This window comes from Leopardus geoffroyi, chromosome E1, assembly GCF_018350155.1.
Source record: "Leopardus geoffroyi isolate Oge1 chromosome E1, O.geoffroyi_Oge1_pat1.0, whole genome shotgun sequence".
NCBI lineage: Eukaryota > Metazoa > Chordata > Mammalia > Carnivora > Felidae > Leopardus > Leopardus geoffroyi.
In genome coordinates this window covers 48,757,986-48,779,705 of record NC_059330.1, presented here as the reverse complement: position 1 = coordinate 48,779,705, position 21,720 = coordinate 48,757,986, and the positions used below count along the sequence as shown (strand labels likewise).

Below are 21,720 nucleotides of genomic sequence, written 5' to 3'. Positions count from 1 at the left end.
AATGTGTCCCCTTAAAGGAAATGAATGCTCTTCTAAACGAGGTTCCAGAGAGATCCCATGACCCCTTCACCAGGTGAGGACACAGGGAGAGGACGCCAGCCCGGAACGAAGAAAAGGGCCCTCATCAGAACACCACCATCCTGGTGCCTTGGTCTTGAATTTCCCAACCTCCAGAACTGTGAGAAATAAACTTCTGTTGCTTATAAACTATCCAGTCGGCGATATTCTGTTACAGCAGCCTGAGCAGACTGAGACATCACAAATAAGATCAATTTGGTTCATCTTCCCTAAATGCGAAAGTTTACACACGTATAAACATCATCTCCTTAACTGCAACGCCAAAGAATGCTGTGGGGGTGGGGGGGGGAGTGATTTAATTCACACAAATCCAATTGTTTTTTGTTTACTTATTTATTTTGAGACAGCGAGAGAGAGCACGAGCAGGGCGCAGGACAGAGAGAGAGGGAGAGAGAAAAATCCCACGTGGGCTCCCCACTGTCAGTGCAGAGCCCGACATGGGACCCGATCGCACACATTGTGTGATCGTGACCTGAGCCCAAATCAAGAGTCGGACGCTTAACCCCCACAAATCAAATTTTAGGAAAACATCATGACGGGGCAGGGAGGAGCGCGGAATCCAAACAATGATGCTACTGTCTTTTAAGACGTGGACAAACAGTAATTTGAGTTTTTTGACTTACTCAGATCCGAGCTTAAAAACCCCTCTAAGACACAGTAACTTTCAGGCTTTCCAATAAGAGCACACATGTGATACATGTGATATAAGATATCAAAATACCAAACTTTCTCCACAAATACTGAAAACTTTCTCAGAGCTTTAATGCAAAAATACTGAGAAGTGTCACCCAGTTTCCACTTCAGCAGGATCCTCCTGTCCCTTTGTAAAAAAAAAAAAAAAATGTGGCAATGCGTATTTAGTTTCGAGTCCCCCTCCCCCCTCCCCAGTTTGGACAGTCTCTGCGTACAAGCTGGAAGAAGATATTCCACATCCATCTTCCCTTAATTTTTCATCGTATACGACGTGCGTCCACCTCTTCATACCCACCACACAGCCTTGTACCTGAAGAAGACCAAATCCACACACCCCCCCCCGCCCCCGTGCTAAACAAGGCAGCTTTTCCACTGAAACCCCTTTCCACACGTCTGTTTCACAGGTGGAGCCACTATTTTAATGACCTCAGGGTTTAACACTCGGCCCCAAGGTGTGTGAGGCCCTGCATGAGAGCAAAGCCATTGGAGGTGGTGCTGCGTGCCAGATGTAGCTCCTGGTCACTGCGTTTTACAGCGATGTGGTACAGGTTTCTGGAACTTTTTAAAAAGCTTTCCTTTAAGCGGTTTGCTTTAGGTGACTCTTCAACAGGAACCGGAGTATCTTGCTGTCCTCCATTTTTCTTACACGTTGTTAAAACGAAACAACTGTAATGTTAACCGGTTGCCAAATTTGAAAGCCTAAATGTTTTGTTTCTTTGCCACTTAACATTAATAGTAGCTCCTAGACAACAGTGATTAATAACCAGATATTAATACTGAAGACTGATTCAAGAGACATCACCGCACAAAAGACTGAGCACTCTGACGGCAGGAGAGAATTTTAATTTGGTCTGGTGTGTTTTCATTCTTCTTATAGTACCCTGCCCAAGAAGGAGGAGGAAGACTTGACTAGGGTTTCCCTGATACGAACATTGACTATTTTGTTTAAAAATTCAAATATCTGAACACTAACGCAACATATGAGAACAACACAAAGTCATACAAAGTATATCGGGTACCATGTCCTAGCCCTAGGTTGGCAAATGCGATGGATATTTGCCATAAACATTTTGTCACAGATGTTCAGTGGACATTTTCTCTGGTGCGACAGACTCAAATGACTGAAGGGGGCTGCCTAGGAGGCTCTGTTAAAAGGATTCTGAGACCAGGCTCAGAGGCAAAGGCCATCGTGGTCGATGAATACTGTCCCCTTGTAGGTGTTTGGGGTTTGACGGCACAAGAGCTACTTCCGCACTATCCAGGGACTACAGTTATTAGTGTATCCTGTGTTACTCTTTCGTTTTTAAGCCTCCTAAAAGAACTTGAAAAGGCTACTTCCTATCAGGATTACAATTTTTCAAAGGTTCACTTTGCTTGGCCACGTAACAGTCAGTTACATGCTCCATAAACACGAAAGAAAGTACACTGGACACTATTTGAAAACTGTACAAATTCATTTCTCATAGAATCTAAAAATTATGTACCATTACTTAGCCAAAAGAAAAGTTTTGCTAACACCTGTTATAAAACATACGACCAGTGGCTGAATGTTGAAAGTCAGCTGTTTTACACTTTTTGCCCAAATATCCACAGGAGCCATTTAGTTAATGTAAACACTTTCAATTTAATAGGGCAAATATTTTCTCCATCATTTCATTCTTACCTACCAAGTTTAGCCATTTACTTTGTAACTAGCTTACAGCCACATAAATCAAAGTCATAAACTTTACCTATAATCAGGTATATATCACAGACCATATTTAAAATACTGTTAGGGGCGCCTGGGTGGCGCAGTCGGTTAAGCGTCTGACTTCAGCCAGGTCACGATCTCGCGGTCCGTGAGTTCGAGCCCCACGTCAGGCTCTGGGCTGATGGCTCAGAGCCTGGAGCCTGCTTCGGATTCTGTGTCTCCCTCTCTCTCTCTCTGCCCCTCCCCTGCTTACGCTGTCTCTCTCTGTCTCTCAAAAATAAATAAATGTAAAACAAAAAAAAATTAAAAAAAAAATAAATGTTAAAAAAAATTTGAATACTGTTAGAATAAAGCCTTGTGCAGTAAGGCACATCTTACCTTATAATTTCTATCCTGATCTACAAATAGAAAACATTGACATATATTAAATAACAGGTATGGGGAAGTGAAGAAATCTTCCATCTAGCTTCTGGTCCCACCACACTTGCTAATAGTAAGCTAAATATCAAAGAAGACCTCACTCAGTATAAATCACGACAAACACATTGAGCTCCACTAATATGTAGGAAGCTTCTCTCTTAATATAAATAAAATTTGTCTTAATTTAAGTAAATAGATGATATTCATTTCAATGAAAGATCCATTTTAATTTCTATCAAAGTAATGAGGTAGAAGTGAAAACTTTCACCATTTGAAAAAGAGAAACGTCTGCTCCTGAGAACAGTTTTCCCTTTTACCAATGATTCCGAATTGTGTCCTGTAAGAAACAAAAAAAAAAAAAAAAAAAATGACTTTGAAGATTATTTTTTCCAGTGCAACTAGTTGTGGGGCCGAATATAAATGCATCGCTCAAATGCCTTAAAGCAGGGCCTCCTTGAAGATAAAAAGGTGGGAAGAAAAATTTGCTTTTTAGTTCTGATTTATTTATAAAATGCAGTAAATTTTCTCATCGGAGAATATAAAGCATAAAGAAAAAAGAAGCTGCATTCTTATACAACCACAAGCCAGCTCAGATGAAAGGATGTTCTGAAGTACATGATTATTCCAAAAAGGCAATAAAATGTAGGAGACTAATAGACTACAATTTGGTATTTCTTGAGCTTTACAAGCTAACATTTATATGTGCAGGCCAACCTTAATTTGAAAATCTTCCCTTTGCACATTTCTTCACCAGCACTTTTGATAATGATGGCAGTGATCCAACATATATTTATAAGGCTTCACATTACAGGATACTTCATTTGCTGCCAGCGTGGCATCTCCACTGGAAACTCCAAGAAAAAAACAAAAAAAAAAAAAAAAAAAAAAACTTCAAACAAGTCTGAAAAACAGCTAGAAGAGTCTCCATTCCCTTTCCAGCTGGGCTGAAAAACAAGACTTTCAAGCAGCTATAGCCTCTACGTTCATGGCTGCTGATTGGTGCTTAAAGGGAATACAGTGAGTCAGTCAAAGACACGAAGATACAACTCCAACTTAAAAGGCACTAAAAATAATACCTTTCACCAAGCATGATAAATGAAGGAAATTCTTTGGCCTCTTTTTCACACAGCTGCTAAGACTAGTGGCCTCTGCTAAATTCTTGTAAAAAAAGGGAAAAAAAGGTAAATACTGTGAATATCTACACATTTGTTACTTCAAGAATCAGAAAGAAATGTACAGTAAAATGGAAATTAGTATTCTCTCCATATTGGAAAGATGACAAGACTCCTCCATTGATCTATGGATGCAACACAATCCCTGTCAAAACCCCAGGTGACATTTGGCAGAAATTGACAAGTGGACCCTAAAATTCATATGGGATGCAAGGTACCCAGAAGGCAAAACAATCTTGAAAAAGAAGAACGCTGGAGAATTCACAAAACTTATTACAAGCTGGGTTAATCAAAATCGCGTGCTACTGGCATAAGGATACACATATAAATCAATGGAACAGGATTAAGATCCCAGAAATAAACCCTTAACATCGATGATCAGTAGACTTTCAGCAAGGGTGCCAAGACAAGTCATTGGAGAAATGGCAGTTTTTACAACAAATGACACTGGGACAACAGGATATTCATTTGCAAAAGAATAAAGTTAAGATTCCTTCTTTACACAATATACAAAAATCAACTCAAGATAAACCACAGACCTCAATACAAGAGCTAAAAAATAGGAAAGTCTTAGAAGAAAACAGGAGTAAATTTCTGTGACTTTGAGCTAAGCAAAGCTTTCTTAGAAGTAACCAAAGGCATAAACAAGAAAATAAAATATAAACATATTCAGCAAATTTAAAAAACTCTTGTGCTGCAAGGAATGCCATCAAACGTGAAAGGAAAATCCACAGAATAGGATAAAATACTTGCAAATCATAGATCTGAAAAGAGACTTGTATTAAGAATACATAAAGAACTCTTACAGACCCATAATTAAAAAATAAAGAACACACTTTTTAATAACATTAAAAAATAAAGCACCTTTATCATTAGGTTCTTTATTAGAAAATATTTTTATTAAAAAACAAAGAACCTAAAAATAGGGAATGAATCGGAAGAGATGTTTCTCCAAAGAGGATATACAATTGGCCATAAGCACATGAAACGTCACTCACTAGAATCGGTCATCCAAAAAATGCACTTCAAAATCACAATGAGATACCTTTACACAACGTCTAGTTTGGCTTATAAATCACAAGACAGGGGCGCCTAGGTGGCGCAGTCGGTTAAGCATCCGACTTCAGCCAGGTCACGATCTCGCGGTCCGGGAGTTCGAGCCCCGCGTCGGGCTCTGGGCTGATGGCTCAGAGCCTGGAGCCTGTTTCCGATTCTGCGTCTCCCTCTCTCTCTGCCCCTCCCCCGTTCATGCTCTGTCTCTCTCTGTCCCAAAAATAAATAAACGTCGAAAAAAAAAAATTAAAAATAAATAAATAAATAAATAAATCACAAGACAGATTGTAGCAAGTATTGGTGCTTTTGTTTTGTTCTGTTTTGCATTTACCCTGCGTGGCCTTTGTGGAGCTTCTTGAATCAATATAATTATGTCTTTCATGAGCCTGGAAAATTTTGGCTATGACGTATTAAAACATTTCTGCCTCTTTGCGCTCTTCCCTCCACTTTTGTGACTCAAATATACTTTATACATTGTCATTGTCTTCCAAGTCCCTGCAGCTCATTTTTTTTGGGGGGGGGGGGCGGTTATGTTTTTCTCTCTGGCCTCAGATTGGCTAATTTCTATTACTTTGCACATTCACTGAATCTTCTTGTTCTCCATTCTGTTGTTATATTCAGCCCACATTTTAAATTCCAAATGTTGTATTTTTCACTGTTTTTCACTCCCGAGATTTCCTACTTTCTCACTCATTGCTACCAATTTTTCTTATTGCCCTGAGCACAACTATAATAGCTACTTTAAATTTTTTATCTGCTGGGGCGCCTGGGTGGCTCAGTAGGTTAAGCGTCCGACTTCAGCTCAGGTCACGATCTCATGGTCTGTGAGTTTGAGCCCCGCGTCGGGCTCTGGGCTGATGGCCCAGAGCCTGGAGCCTGCTTCCGATTCTGTGTCTCCCTCTCTCTCTGCTCCTCCCCCGTTCATGCTCTGTCTCTGTCTCAAAAATAAATAAACTTAAAAAGAAAAATAAATTAAAAAAAAATAAATTTTTTATCTGCTAACCCGAGCGTCTAATTCATCCTGAGGTGGTCTCCACTGATCATTTTCTCTTGAGAATAAACAGGTCATGTTACCTGTTTCTTCATACATCGAGTATTTTGGGCCTGTGTCTTTACGAATGAGACACTGTAGAGAGTGTGGACTCTGCTACTTTCCTCTGAATGGTACTAATGGTTAATTTTAATTGCCAGTTTTTAGCAGGCAGTTCACTTGGCTGGATACAAACTATAAATTCTGTCTCCTCTGCAGAAGACAAAAGTTCATATATAAAAGTTCGGCTCTTTGAGTTTCCTAAGCTGTTTAGAATCTTCTCCAACCATGCATGTTTCACAGATCAGCCAGAAATATGGGTGGACCAAGATCACAACAAAGAATTTGGGGCCCTTCCCTGCTCGCTCACTTTATTTCCTGGGTGTCCCTCCATCTGAGTTTGTCACTGGCTGCCCTGATCTTTCACCTGGTTCTCTAAGCGCTAAGACCACAGTTATTGGGGCGCCTGGGTGGCTCAGTCGGTTGGGCGTCCGACTTCGGCTCAGTTCATGATCTCCTAGTCCGTGGGTTTGAGCCCCGTGTCGGGCTCTGTGCCAACAGCTCAGAGCCTGGAGCCTGCTTTGGAATCTGGGTCTCCCTCTCCCTCTGCCCCTCCCCCACTCGTGCTCTGTCCCTCTCTATCAAAAAATGAATAAACGTTTAAAAAATTTTCTTTTAAAGACCACAGTTATCGATCCAAATTCTAGCCGCCCCACGTGGCACCAATGTGGGAAAATGAATGCTATAAAGATGTGAAATTCCCTTTCTTTCTTCCAAGTATGTCCTCCTTTCTACCACCTCTTCATATTTATCTGTTCTCCAAGGCCATCCGGTAGTTGTATTTTATACTTTGTTCACAGCTTATACTTGTGGGAGAATTGGTCTGATAGGAGGTTACTTGCCATAATATAAACTGGAACCTCCCCTCTTTGTTGTTTTGACTGGTAGGTTACCACTTATTCCGTAGGGGTTCAAATGCCAAGTTTTTGGACAGAATTGCTATTTCTTTTGTCCTTGTCAGCACTTTTTATATACTGCCACTGTAGCATTTTATATACATTATTACAGTTGTTAATTTATACATTGGTCTTTTCTAGGATAATGAAATCTCATTGAGGCTCGGGGAATGGACGATGTGGGGACACAGCTGTCTTCTTCATATTTATGTTAGATACCTTGAGCATGCCATATGCATAGAATAATTCAATATTTGTTTCATAAGCCTACATTATATCATCTAGATAGAACCGGAGCAAACCATGGAACATAAAAAATTCCTCAACCTCAGCACTACTGACACACGTGGTCAGATAATTCTTTGTTGTAAGGACCTGTCCTATGCCTTGGGATACATTTAGCAGCATCCCTGGCCTCTACTCACTAGATCCCAGTGACAATGTCTCCCGACCCCAATTCTGACAACCCAAAAATGTCTACAGACGTGCCAGATAGGCCCTGGAGGGGCAAAACCACGCCTGGTTGAGAACCACTTGTTCTTTATCAAATTTCATGGAGTGAAAGAAGCCTTAGGTTTCATTTGCGTTCTGGGTGTCCGATTTTCAAACAAGGTTTTGGGCATTGTTAATGGAGAATGACCTGAAAAAGCAATTACCATCCAACTTCTTTGAGAATCCAACGCCATGCATTGCTTATAAATGACTATAATGACTCCACCACCGGGAATTTGCTTGTTCTTACAGTGTGTGTCTTATAGGTGTTTTTGACCTGGAGAGAGAAGACCCAGATAACCCTAAATTGATGATGATGATGATGATGATGGTGATATGCTTATATTAATAGCTTCTTGCAGTTTAAGAGTTTTGGCACATATCTTCCCAACTAGATATAGGCTTCTAATGGAAAATGTTAAAGAGAAAGTAAAACTATTAAGGGGCCAAACTGATAATTACAGTTAATTAAGACAGTATACTCTGCAGGCTAATTGTACTTAACATGTATAGATTTTTCAGTGTCGAGGAAGGAATATTTTGTGATTACCGAGTTGGAATGAAAGACACCACAATTTGTTTCTTTGGTTCATCAAATGACCTTTGAAAGGCAGCAGAGGAAGAGTAAATTCAGATATGAAAGGAAGAGAAGTAGTTATGTCTTTTTTTTTTTTTCAACGTTTATTTATTTTTTGGCGGGGGACAGAGAGAGACAGAGCATGAACGGGGGAGGAGCAGAGAGGGAGACACAGAATTGGAAACAGGCTCCAGGCTCTGAGCCATCAGCCCAGAGCCTGACGCGGGGCTCGAACTCATGGACCGCGAGATCGTGACCTGGCTGAAGTCGGACGCTTAACTGACTGTGCCACCCAGGCGCCCCAAGTTATGTCTTAAAAAGACAAACTACAGAAGACAAACTGAATGCTATCCAAAATATCAACTGGAAGAATAGTTCATACGTGAATGAGAGAATCGTGGTAGCTAAAAAGTTCTTGTTGCACAGAATGAAAGGGTGACTGGTGAGATTCTCAGCATTAAGGACGTGATGTAGGGCAGATAGAGGTAATTCAGTAATGAAGTCCATGGAGCTACATATGAAAGTAGCTTGGTGTATTAGTTTCCTGCAGCTGCTGTAACAAATTACTAAACACTGAGTATTTTAAAACAACAGGAGTTTATTCTCTCTCAGTTCTGGAGGCCAAAAGTCTAAAGTCAAGGAGTCAGCGGAGCTATACTCCCTCTGGAGGCTCTAGGGGAGAATCCATTCCTTGGCACTTGCAGCTTCTGGAGACTGCTGGCATTCCTTGGCTCGTGACGGTGTCTCTCTCTGATCTATCTTCGCATCACCTTCTCCTTGGTGTCCCTTCTCCACTGTTTCTCTTTATTTAAAAAGATACTCATAACTGTTTTTAGGACCCACCTGGATAATCTCACCTCCAGATCTTTAACTCAGGAACATCAGCAGAGATCCTCTTTTCAAATAAGAACATTCACAAGTTCTGAGGATTAGGATACAGACATACCTTTTGGGGGAGATCACTGATCAACCCACTGCACGTGGGTTGATAAGGTACAGTCTACTTTCTGTTTGGGGGCTCTGATGCTTAGCTCTACATCAAACTTCTGTTCAGCTCTGGCACACAGAAGGCTTCACTTCAAATACACTATATCCAAGAGCCCACTTAAAGTGACATCATCAAGACAGTGACATAAATCATCCCCACCTTCAGTGCCCCTCACCAAAAGACCAACTAGGAACTATCCATAGACAAGATATCATTGTGAGAATCCCACACCCAAGGGTGTGAATGAAGCACCCGCATTGGACCACAGAGACTGGGAAGGATTACATTAGAAAGGTAAGAGGAGTGTCTACACTCTGCATCGTCACCTCCCCACCTCAGGCCAGCATGACACTACACCAACAGGGCCACCCTGGTTTCTCCAGTGGAAAAGGGGGAGTTCATGATGGACACCCAGGTCCTCCAGTACTGCAGGATGCTTCCCAGAAATCCCACTATAGTAATCAAAGCAGTATGATACTGCCATTTTAAAAAACAAAAAAACAAAAACAAAACAAACCCCCATACCAACCAACAAACAAAAAACAGACCAGTAGAACAGAATTAAAAGCCCAGAAACAAATCCATGCATGTACAGCCAACTAGTATTTGACAAGAAAGCCAAGACTACTCAATGGGGAAATGAGAGTCTCTTCAATATAGGGTGTTGGGAAAACTGGATATTCACATGCAAAAGAATGAAACTGGGCCTCTATCTCACCCCAATCACAAAAATTAACTCAAAATGGATTAAAGACTTAAATGTTAGGCCTGAACCTATAAAACTCCTAGAAAGAAACAGGATATAATCTTGACATTGGATTTAGCAATGACTTCATGAATATGACACCAAAAACATAAGCAACAAAAGCAAAAAGAAACAAGTTAGACTAAATCAAACTGAAAAGCTTCTGTACAGCAAAATCAATGGCCAAGAAAATGAAGGCAATCTACACAATGGGGGAAAACATGGCAAATCACATATCTGATAAGATAAGGGTTAATATCCAAAATATATAACTCAATAGAAAAAAAGCAAATAATCCAATAAAAAATGGGCAGAGAAGCAAAATAGACAATTTTCCAAAGAAGATATTCAAATGGTCAACAGATACTCAAAGGTGCTCAACATCATTAATCATCAGGGAGACGCAAATTAAAACCACAACGAGATATTACTTCAAACCTGTTAGAATGGCTATCATCTAACAGAGATAACAAGAATTGGTGAGGATGTGGGAAAAAGGGAATACACACACACACACACACACACACACACACACACACACACACTGGAATATTATTCAGCCATAAAAAGAAAGAAATGCTGCCAGTTGCAAAAACATGGATGGATCCTGAAGGCACTGTCTGTGCTAAGTGAAATAAGTCAGACAGAAAAAGACACATACTGTATAATCTCACTTGTTTATGAAATCTAAAACACCCAAACTCAGAAACAGAGAGCAGATTGGTGGCTGCCAGTGGAGTGGTAGGGGGGAGTGGAGAAAATGGGTGAAGGTGTTCAAGGAGTACAAACTTCCAGTTATAAGATAAATAACTTCTGAGGATGTAATATACAGTATAGTTAACCATATTGTACTGTATGTATGTTTGAAAATTGCTGAGAGAGTAAATAGCAAGAAACTGTCATCTCAAAAAAAATTTTAATTATGTGAGGTGCTACATGTGTTAACTAACTTTATTGTGGGAATTGGATTGCAGTAAATACATATAACGAATCATTACGTTGTACACCTTATCAGCTTCACCATGTTATATGCCTTATCAGCTTCACCATGTTATATGCCAATTATATCTCAACAAAGCTGGTGGGGGTGGGGAGGAATGAGACCATTTAAGAGGTAACATCACACCATTATGCTTTGACTACGATGCATCCACATCTTATGATGCCTGGGAAAATTAGACTCCTTGTTCTTACCTTTCATCAATTAGCTCTATGAGGTATGGATGGAAAATTACGGGGGATATGTTTTTAGAGGGAGTTGAAAGTCATTTCTCCTATCAGTGATACCAACTCTAGTATCCAACAGAGTATATCAACTGATTAAGTCTGAAACGGTACTGAAAGGCAGTAGGCTGAATAATGGTTCCTCAAAGATATTCATATTTTAATCCCTGGAACTGTAGATATGCCACCTTATATAGCAAAAGAGACTTTGAGATGTGACTAAGTTAAATATCTGAGATGGGGCGATCATCCCAGATTACCTAGTTAGGCCTCAAATGTAATCATAAGGTCTTTGTAAGAAGGAAGCAAGAAGGTCAAAGGACAAACAAGACAATATGAGAGAGGAAGCAATGGAGAAAAGACAATATGACTCAGGGTCACAAACCAAAGAATGAAGACAGCCTCCAGAAGATAGAAAAACCAAAAATAAACATTAAAGAAAATAATAAAAAAATAATAAAAAAATTTAAAATCACCAAAAAAAGCCAAATTATTTCTTCCCAAAGGGCATATTTACACCTAATAGTGGCAAATCTAGATGAGACAGGATCCAGGGTAAAACTGCCCAAAGACTATTCAATTAGTTCCAGATATTCTCCTTCACCAAGATGCATCCCCTCAAATATGCAAATTCTGAGTGCGGTCAAGTGCAAAGAATCAGCACGGTTCTGAATTAAAATTTCTGGAGCTCAACAAATGACTGCTAAGACTTGCAAAGAAAGAAGTGACCAAAGAAAGTGTTAGTTTCTTGAAGGTTAGTTCATAAGACCACAAACAGGCAAAGAAAAGGAGCATGTGATGGCTAATGAGGAATGAGCAGCTGTGGAAAACCCCAGGGCACCCTAGTGATTTTGAAATACCGAAGGAGAATGCCAATTCACAGCTAAGGTGACTTCTTATGGAAAAGTTTTAAGGCCCCATAAGGAAATGTCGCCGCCAAGCATTTCTGCACTGCTCACAGCAAAGACATACATCACGGGTTTGAAACACAGTGTGGGTGTGCGTGGTGCTAATCCAATTCAACTACACAGGGACAGCGCTCGCTTCAGCAACACATATACCGAAGTGGGAACGATACAGAAAAGGTTAGCGTGGCCCCAGCACAAGGATGACACATAAAATACACAAAGTGCTTTCCCAAGTCACAGAGTAGACCATGCAGAAGATAATCATATAACCACTGAAGCCTGAAAAACAAACATAAATACATCTTTCATAATATATTGGAAGATAAAAAGAATATTTTTTGAGTTTATTTATTTATTTTGAGAGGGACAGAGAGAACGCATATGCATGTATGTGTGAGCAGGGGAGGGGCACAGAAAGAGAGAGACAAAGAGAGAGACAGAGAGAGAGAGAGAGAGAGAGAGAGAGAGAGAGAATCCCAAGCAGGCTCCACACCCAACGTGGAACCCAACACAGGGCTCGATCTCACAACCATGAGATCATGACCTGAGTTGAAATCAACAACTGGAGGCTTAACCAACTGAACCACCCATGTGCCCCTACAAAGAGTATTTCCAAGGAAAACAAAATTATGTCTAAAATGGCCATAGCAAACCTGAGAAGATTTTTTCCATTCTTTTTCCTCCTAAAAGAACATCATATTTTGAGTTTACAACAAGTTCACCCAACCTTTTTTTAATTCATTCTTCAAAAATTGCCTAAGACCTACGTGTTTACCATTAACTTATACTAAGGAACAAAGCTATATAAGAATCCTGTCTTTTAAAAAAAAAATTTTTTTTAATATTTATTTTTGAGAGAGAGAGCGTGAGACAGAGCGTGAGCGGGGGACAGGCAGAGAGAGAGGGAGACACAGAATCCGAAGCAGGCTCCAGGCTGAGCTGTCAGCACAGAGCCCAATGCGGGGCTCGAACCACGAACTGTGAGATCATTACCTGAGCCGAAGTCGGACACTTAACCGACTAAGCAACCAAGCGCCCCACGAACCCTGTCTTTTTAAGAAGACTCCATTAAGTAAAGGGAAAAAATAAAGACAAATACTAAATATTATAACAGATATTTGAACATAGGGTCTTGAGAAACAGAAGGAGAGGCTTCAGGGAGATTTCGTTCCATGCCAGTTAATGGAAGAGATGGGACTGTAAGACCGATCTCTACTGCCGGAATCTCCATCCTACTCTGGTGAATCAGAACAACCTTCTTAGAAGCCCCTTAGGGGTAAGTGGACTTAGTGCAGCAACGGTAAAGGTAGAACGAAGAAAGTCAGCAGTTCTCAGCATAATCCTGCCTCAAATAGGATGGCACTGAGATGACCACAGGCAAACACACAACGAGGCTCCGTGCAACCAGGATACTCCAGTGCTAAACCAGCTAGGGATGCTTCTCTTGGTACAAGTAGAAATGCTCCAAAGGGGTTTGGTAACAGGATAAAGAAGTGCTATGGGACTCTCTTCTTTTTTTTTTTTTTTTTTTTTTAACGTTTTCTTTATTTTTGAGACAGGGAGAGACAGAGCATGAACAGGGGAGGGTCAGAGAGAGGGAGACACAGAATCTGAAGCAGTCTCCAGGCTCTGAGCCGCCAGCCCAGAGCCCGATGCGGGGCTCGAACTCACGGACCGCGAGATCATGACCTGAGCTGAAGTCGGCCGCTTAACCGACTGAGCCTCCCAGGCGCCCCTATGGGACTCTCTTCTAACAAGACTCTTTTACGGTCAATGCTTCCCCAGAAGTCTGTGACCCCAGGGCCAGGCTCCAGTCCTGAAGAACCATGATTGGTTTTGAAGCATGTTACAAATAAGAATGAGGAATCTCTTCAACTATCCAAAAATCTCTTAAAAACATGCATTTCGGCTATGAGGTCTACAAATTCCTTGACATCAACAGGATGTGAGTCATGATTCTAAAGAATTGATCCTGGCATCAACCTCCTAGCCTGTATTTTCAGTAACTTAGTCATGTTCTAAGAACTGAGGCAAGAGTCCTGGCAGCAAATTCTGAGATCTACTAGGTCACATACTGCAAAAAACCTAGAAGTATAAAAATGGATCCTCTCTCAGGCCACCTGGGTGGCTCAGTCAGTTAAGCAGCCGACTTCAGCTGTGAGTTCGAGCCCCGCGTCGGGCTCTGTGCTGACAGCTCAGAGCCTGGAGCCTGTTTCAGATTCTGTGCCTCCCCTCTCTGACCCTCCCACGTTCATGCTCTGTCTCTCTCTGTGTCAAAAATAAATAAAGGTTAAAAAAATTTTTTTTAAAAATGGATCCTCTCTTGGAGAAACCACAATCTGATTAAGGGGGAGAAATGCAAGAAAAAGAATCACATAGTACTGTAATATTATATATATTGTGTGACAAATTCTAAGTCTATAGGAATATGACAAATGGAAAGAGTCAGAGAGAGTCTATAAGAAAATCAATCTCGGGGCACCTGGGTGGCTCACTCAGCTCTCTTGGATGCTCACTCTCTCCCTTTCTCTGTCCCTCCCCTATTTGCGTTCGCTCTCTCTCTCTCTCTCAAAATAAATAAATAAACTTTAAAAAAAAAAAAAAAGAGTGGTGCCTGGTGGCTCAGTCAGCTAAGCATCCAACTTTGGTTCAGGTCATGATCTCGCTGCTCATGGGTTCAAGCCCCCCATCAGGCTCTGTGCTGACAGCTCAGAGCCTGGACCCTGCTTCGGAATCTCGGTCTCCTTCTGTCTCTGCCCCTCCCTCACTCATGCTGTCTCTCTCTCTCTCTCTCTGTCTCAAAAATAAACACTAAAAAAAAAAAAAAAATCTCAGGAGATCAGAAGATTTGTCTGTAAAGTACAAAATTAAGCAATATAGGTAAATGTAATGAAATGTTTAAGCAGTTTAAAGTTTTATATAATAATTATGTGCTAAACTAACTTCTTCCTATAATATAGGCCTATAAATAAATTAAAAAGAACTCTACTGCAGCAACTCCAGTTGCTAATAGAAAAGCAACTGGAATATTTATGGTAAAATACAGAAAACCCTGAGAAGGTTATCCTTAAAGATAAAACAGCTACAGTGTATAATGAAGAAAAATTCCTTTAAAATCTTTAAACTCTTTAAGCTTCAAAAAATCTCAAATCTAATGTTTGTTTTTATGTTTCTTATATTTAAGAAAGTACCGATTAAAAGTTCCATATATAAATTATACATCATACATGCAAAGTTACACACACACACACACACCAACCCAGCTTACGTTACAGGCAGGAGTATATCAGTAAATAATAAGGAAAGGCACGTTCATCCTATAAAATGACAAAGCCTAAATATATTGAAGTAAGTACACGACCACTTCTTGTTACTAGGGAGAGGAAGAAGGCAATGTGAAGTCATTCAAGCAGAATAATAAGTAAACCAAAGCCAGATCAAAGGAATACAGAAGAAAGGCTGAAACGTGAAGCTGAAATATTTATTTCCTTCAAAACATCATCCATGCCTTGTCCCTGGGCAGTTCAATATTTCAAAGTAGCAAGAAAATATTCTCACTTACATTCATCACTATGCACAAGTAGATCAAATTTTAAGTAGGCAGATTTTCTCATTATTTACCAAACATAAATATCATATTTATCATTGAGAGAAGGTTTTCTGCTTATCAGAAATGATTTCTAAATTATATGAAATAATTTTAAAATCACGATAGCCACTGTTCAGTACTTCTGGTGGATGAAGCCTGCTACAAGCTATAGCATTTATAGTGCAACCTAATTTTTAATGTCTTCACAAAGGATGAAAAAGAGTGAAAATTTACTGAGTGTTTATGATGCTCTTTAGTTTAGAGCAGTTCATGTATTATTTCATTCCATTTTTATAATGATAAAAAAGTTCTCATTTAGTTTTTTTCACAAATGAAAACAAGGAGGTTCAGAAGAGTTAAGTGATTTGTCCAAGTTTACATAGTCAATGGCAGAAGGAGAAATTAAACCAGCCCACCTGACTTCAAGGTCCAAAGTCGTTTTACGACATCATGCTATTTCTTTAAGCCTGAAGACAAGTAGGTCTTCACTATAATTTACCCTCACATAACATTGATATTTTCATGCCAAATCACTTTCAGAACATTTGAAAGTTAAAATATTTATCAAGCGTTTACTTAACTCCTATTTTATGCCAGGATCTATGCTTGGTGCCAGAAATACAAAAATAACCAGCACATTGTCCCTGCAGGCAATATAGGAAAGAAGACAAACTCTATACTACTTCCAGTGCCACAAAAGCTACGCAATAATATGAACACAATACTCTGAGCAAACAAGGACCAGAGGAATAATTATCTGTGCCTAGGGTAAAATAGAAAAGCTTCATAAAAGACATGTTATTCGGTAAGATCATCACTCAATGTTTTTTTTAATGTTTTTTTTTTTTTTTAATTTTTATTTTTGAGAGAGAGAGTGTGTGTGAGCAGGGGAGAGGTGGAGAGAGAGGGAGACACAGAATCTGAAGCAGGCTCCAGGCTCTGAGCTGTTAGCACACAACCCGATGCGGGGCTCGAACTCATGAACCACAAGATCATGACCTGAGCCAAATTTGGACGCTTAACCAACTGAGCCACTCAGGTGCCCCCATCACTCAGAATGTTTAACAGGAGAAACATATATATTTTGGTAACTATATGTATTAAAATGTGGATGCATCTGTAAAAGACACACTGTATTTGATATTTATAAAATATCTTTCATTTTCCTCCTTACCATCATACTTTCCCTGAAAAGAGAAAATCTCCATCAGAAGATTCTTATTCATTTCAAGGGGAAGATGAATCTGGTAAGAGATTTCTAAAGATAAAGTTTTGTTTCAGCTGTAAGAAAGTATGCAACCATGTTTACTGACTATAAAAGGCATACACTCTATTGATAAGTGCATGAAAGTACATGAGCTAGATTTATGGTAGTTTTCAGATACGTCTTTTTATAAACATATATCATCCATGTTCCACTGACCATTCCCTCCTGCCTCATACTAAATTTTTCCAAAGGCTCCAGTGATATTCTTCAATGTGCTTAATAAGAAGTTCAGTCACTGTTAATCTGCTGCCATGTGGTATTCATTAATTCATTTATTGTTAGTATGTTAAGTACCCATTATTTGTAAGGTACCTTGCTAGATGTTGAGCAGACATCACTGAATTAACCACCTCAGCTTCTGTGCTAAGGGAGCTTTAAGTAGAGCAAAGAAAAAAAGACATCCAATTAATACAAATAAGAACAATGAGGATTCAATTCAATGATCAAAACAGAAATATAGAGTACTAAGCGTTTATATATAATGGGTGAAAAACCTTACCTAGGAATTAGGATGAAAGAAAGTGATGTCAAAGTTAACTGAACGGTATGTCAATTACACTTCAATGTACACATCAAATGTACATACATCTTTTTTTTTTTTCCTATCAAAAAGAAGAAGCTAACTGAAGGATGTGGAGGACTAGATAGAAGAAAATGCAGGAAAGGGCACTCCCAGCATAAAGGGCAACAAACCGAGAAGGTGTGAAAGGCAATGACTGTGGTTAAATCATGGAAGAGAACAGGGGTCAAGATACCAATACAAACAACGGAGAGAAAGGGCCCTGGGATGAGGCTGAGAATTATGTTGTCATACTGAAAATACTAGAGACAGAATTTTGGTAGTTTTGTAGAAAAACTACAGTGTGTGAGATGAAGAATAAAACAGATGGGATTTACAGGCATTGCTAAAGAAAAGGTCTGTGAACTTGAAGACTTAGCAACGGAAACCAACCAAACCAAAGCACAAGAAGAAAAACAGAGTAATAAAAAACAAGCAAAGCATCAGTGACAACTATCAGCAACCTAATACATGTGTGTTTGGAGTTTTTAAAGGAAGAGAGGGGTAGGGACAGAAAAATATTTGAAGAAATCATGGCCAAAAGCTTTCCAAATTTAATTAAAATTATAAATCTACACATCCAAGAACTCAAAGAACTCCAAACATGAGATAAAGAAAACTACATGAAGGCACATCATAATCGATTTCTCCCAAAATCAGTGACAAAGAAAAAAAAAAAGAATCTTGAAAACAACCAGAAAAAAGAATGTTCCAGAGAAACAAAAATAAGGACAGCAGTAGATTCATGATAGAAGCAGCACAAGCAAGAAGACAGTCAGTGACATCTTTACACCACCGACAATCAAGCTGGATCTATGCCATGAAGGCAAGAATAGCTCACTATTGGATAACCTAATACTACATTTAGTAATGACTACATTACCTAAGTCCAAGATGATCAATAAAATTAATAAACCTCTGGCCAGACTGACAGGGAAAAAGAGACAATACAAGTTAACATTACAAGTGAGAGAGGTTTCATCACTACAGGTTCTACACATACTAGAAGGACAATGACGCAGTATTATGAAAGAAAGAGAAAAAAGAATTTTAATCCATACTTCCCAGCACATACAAAATTAACTTTAAAAATGGATCAAAATCCCAAATGTAAAACCTGGAACTGTGATCAGGGACCAGGAAAAGATTTCTTAGATGTGACCTCAAAAGCACAATCCATAAAAGAACAAATAAATGCAATGGACTTCATCAAAGTTTAAAACACCAGTTCTTTTAAAGAAACCATGAAAAGAATAAAAAGGAAAGCCACATACTGGGAGAAAGCATTTGCAAATCGTCTGTTAAAAGACTTGTATCCAATATATACAAAGAATTTTCAAGACTCAATAATAAGAAAACAACCAACCCAGCTTAAAAAAAAAAAAAAAAAAAAAGAGGCTAGAATTTTGAACAGTCATGAAAGGAGATATATTTATAGCAAAAAAAAAAAAAAAAAAAAGTACATGAAAAGTTTTTCAACATTAGTCACTAGGGAAATGCAAATTACAACCACAATGAAAAATAAAATAAAATAAAAAATAAAACTACAGTGAAATACTTAGACAAGCCTGTTGGAATTGTGAAAATAACAACACTGACCATATCAAGTATTGATAAGGATGTGGAGGAAACAGAACTCCAAACGCTACTGGGGGGGAATGTAAAACAGTACAATTCCATTTATTTAAAATTCTAGTAATTAAAGTATAGTGACAGAAAGGAGATTTGTGCTTGGGGCATCTGGGTGGCTCAGTTGGTTAAGCGTCCTACTCTTGATTCCGAATCCGGTCATGATCTCACGGTTCGTGAGTTTGAGCCCCATGTCAGACTCAGTGCTGACAGCGCGAAGCCTGCTTGAAATTCTCCCTCTTTCTCTGCCCCTCACCTTCTCACACTCTCTCTGTCTCTCTCAAAATAAATAAATTTAAAGAGAGAGAGAGAGAGAGAGAGAGAGAGAGGAGATTAGTGCCTGCCTCCATAAGGAGAAGTCAGAGAAAGGTAGATAGGAGAGATTTCATAGGGGCATGACAAAACTTTTGGGAATAATTATATGCTGACAGAGACATATTTTTTATGTTGGTACTTTCCTTTCACAACTGTAAACATATGTCAGAATGTGAAACTGTATACTTTAAATATGTGAGATGTGTTGAATTTCAACTACAACTCAATAAAGCTGCTGAAGTGGTCCTTAAATATATTACAATATGTTTACTCCCACTTATTGTAAGAGAACTACAAGTTTCAACTATATTGGGATACAACGTATCACACCTATCACTTTATTAGGCAAATATTTTAAAAATATAACAACACATTCTATTTGGGAGGCTGTGGGTCAAAAGTCATTCTAATATATATCCAGTGGAAATTCAATCAGTACCACCTTCATGCAGGAGCATTTGGCAATAGAGAACAAAACTACATATATGTTTATCTTTTGACCCAGCATTCCCCCCCCTAAAAAGTTACGGCGAATATATATTTCAAACAATACAAAAATACACGTCTGCTAGGTTATTCATTACAGTATCCCCTGTAATTGCAAATACTGGGAACAACCTGTATGCCCATAGGTAGGAGAGCTGTTGCATAAACTGATTCATCCACACATTAGCATACGACACCGATGTACAAAGAACGAATGACCTTCAGTTTACAACAAATGAAAAAACAAAGCGCAAGAAAAATCCACTGAGATATGCACGTATCGTATCTGCTCATCTGTGCAAAAGCAAATATAGAAGGGATGTCAGAGACTAATGAATGAGATCACCCACCTATGGGAGCTGGGGTCTGAGAAGAAAGGACAGAAGGAGTGGGGGTGGGGCGTCACTTGTCTGAATATACCTTCTAGTGAAGGTCTGATTTTTAAAACCATGTTAATGCTCCATTTACTCAAAAAATAAAGGATAAAATCAATGAGGGGAGGGTGAGCTTCTAAAATGAAATGCCAACAGAAAAAAGAAAAGAGGAGCCTGGGTGGCTCAGTAAGTTAAGCGTCCGACTTCGGCTCGGGTCACGATCTTGCGGTTTGTGAGTTCGAGCCCCACGTCGGGCTCTGTGCTGACAGCTCAGAGCCTGGAACCTGCTTCGGATTCTGTGTCTCCCTCTCTTTCTGCCCCTCTCCTGCTCGTGCTCTGTCTCTCTCAGTCTCTCAAAACTAAATAAATGTTTAAAAAAAAATTTTTTTTTTTTTTTAAGAAAAAAAATCTAACAGGACTTCAGCTCCGTCAGCAAGAAGAGAACTTCTGCCCCTTTGGGTCCAGCTCTCTCCCACACCTGCTAACAATGCTGTGTTTGGGGAGAAACAATTGTGAATGCTCTGTTCAGCCCCTCTTTTCTCACTCCAGGAATGTCTTCTGCTGAGCACAGACTCTGACTGGCCTCTTGGGCTATGACCAGGCAAGTGCATTAATTCTAGGAGGAAGGATTCCCAAGCCGAATGTTGGCCACATACCTAAACCACAACTTCAGCTACCTGATTCTTCTGTTTTTTCAAATTAATTCTAAATTTGAGAGGGAAAGGAAGTATTATTTACTGGCTTCTAATCTCTCGCAAATAAAAAAATGCTACAAAATTTTGGGGTTTTTTAAAACTTTACATTAAGAATTTATCCCTACGGAATAAATCCTAGATGTTCCTAGTAAAGCAGTATCATTAAGATTATTTTCATAATAGTCTTTCTTAAAATTCCTAAGGAATCTATAGAAGCATGCCATTTCCGTATTAATTCAGGCTTTGTTAGTAAATATTTGTGATAATTTTGATAGAGGAGACATTTAAGTTCAGTTTTATTTGTTCTAAATATCTTTTTTATCTTTTGTTATTCCAGAATCGAAGCTTTTAATGTAGCAAAGAAAACCATATTTATATGCAGGGAAAAAAACAGAAATAAAGCCTGAAAAAAAACCCTCAAATCTCTGTGAGACTGCTACAGAATAAAGTGTCGAATTCAGAACAATTTCAATTAAACTTTATTGAAAAAGAAAATGTTCTTAACCAGTTAATTGAATAAATGTCTTTTCAAAATAAATAATTTGGAATAACGTTATATAGGCCACACTGAATCTATTTTTTTAAAAAAATAACTATTTAAATAAATTTTTAATATACCTTCCAACTCACACTACCAAAATAAAATGGCTATATACTGTAAAGATGGGAGATCTTGGTGAAATGTCTCTTTTTTATTTTTTAGAGAGAGAGAGAGTCAGCACAAGGTGGGGAGGGGCAGAGAGAGAGAGAGAGAGAGAGAACCCTAGGCAGGATCCAGAC

General features: G+C 39.1%; 1 protein-coding gene and 1 pseudogene across 19 annotated transcripts in view; one reads left to right on the top strand and one right to left on the bottom strand.

Annotated features, from left to right (window-relative positions):
• CEP112 (centrosomal protein 112) overlaps window positions 1-21,720 on the bottom strand; it is a 468,148-nt gene that overhangs the window by 305,331 nt on the left and 141,097 nt on the right. The window lies entirely within an intron of this gene.
• On the top strand, window positions 12,155-12,255 carry LOC123604712 (annotated as a pseudogene).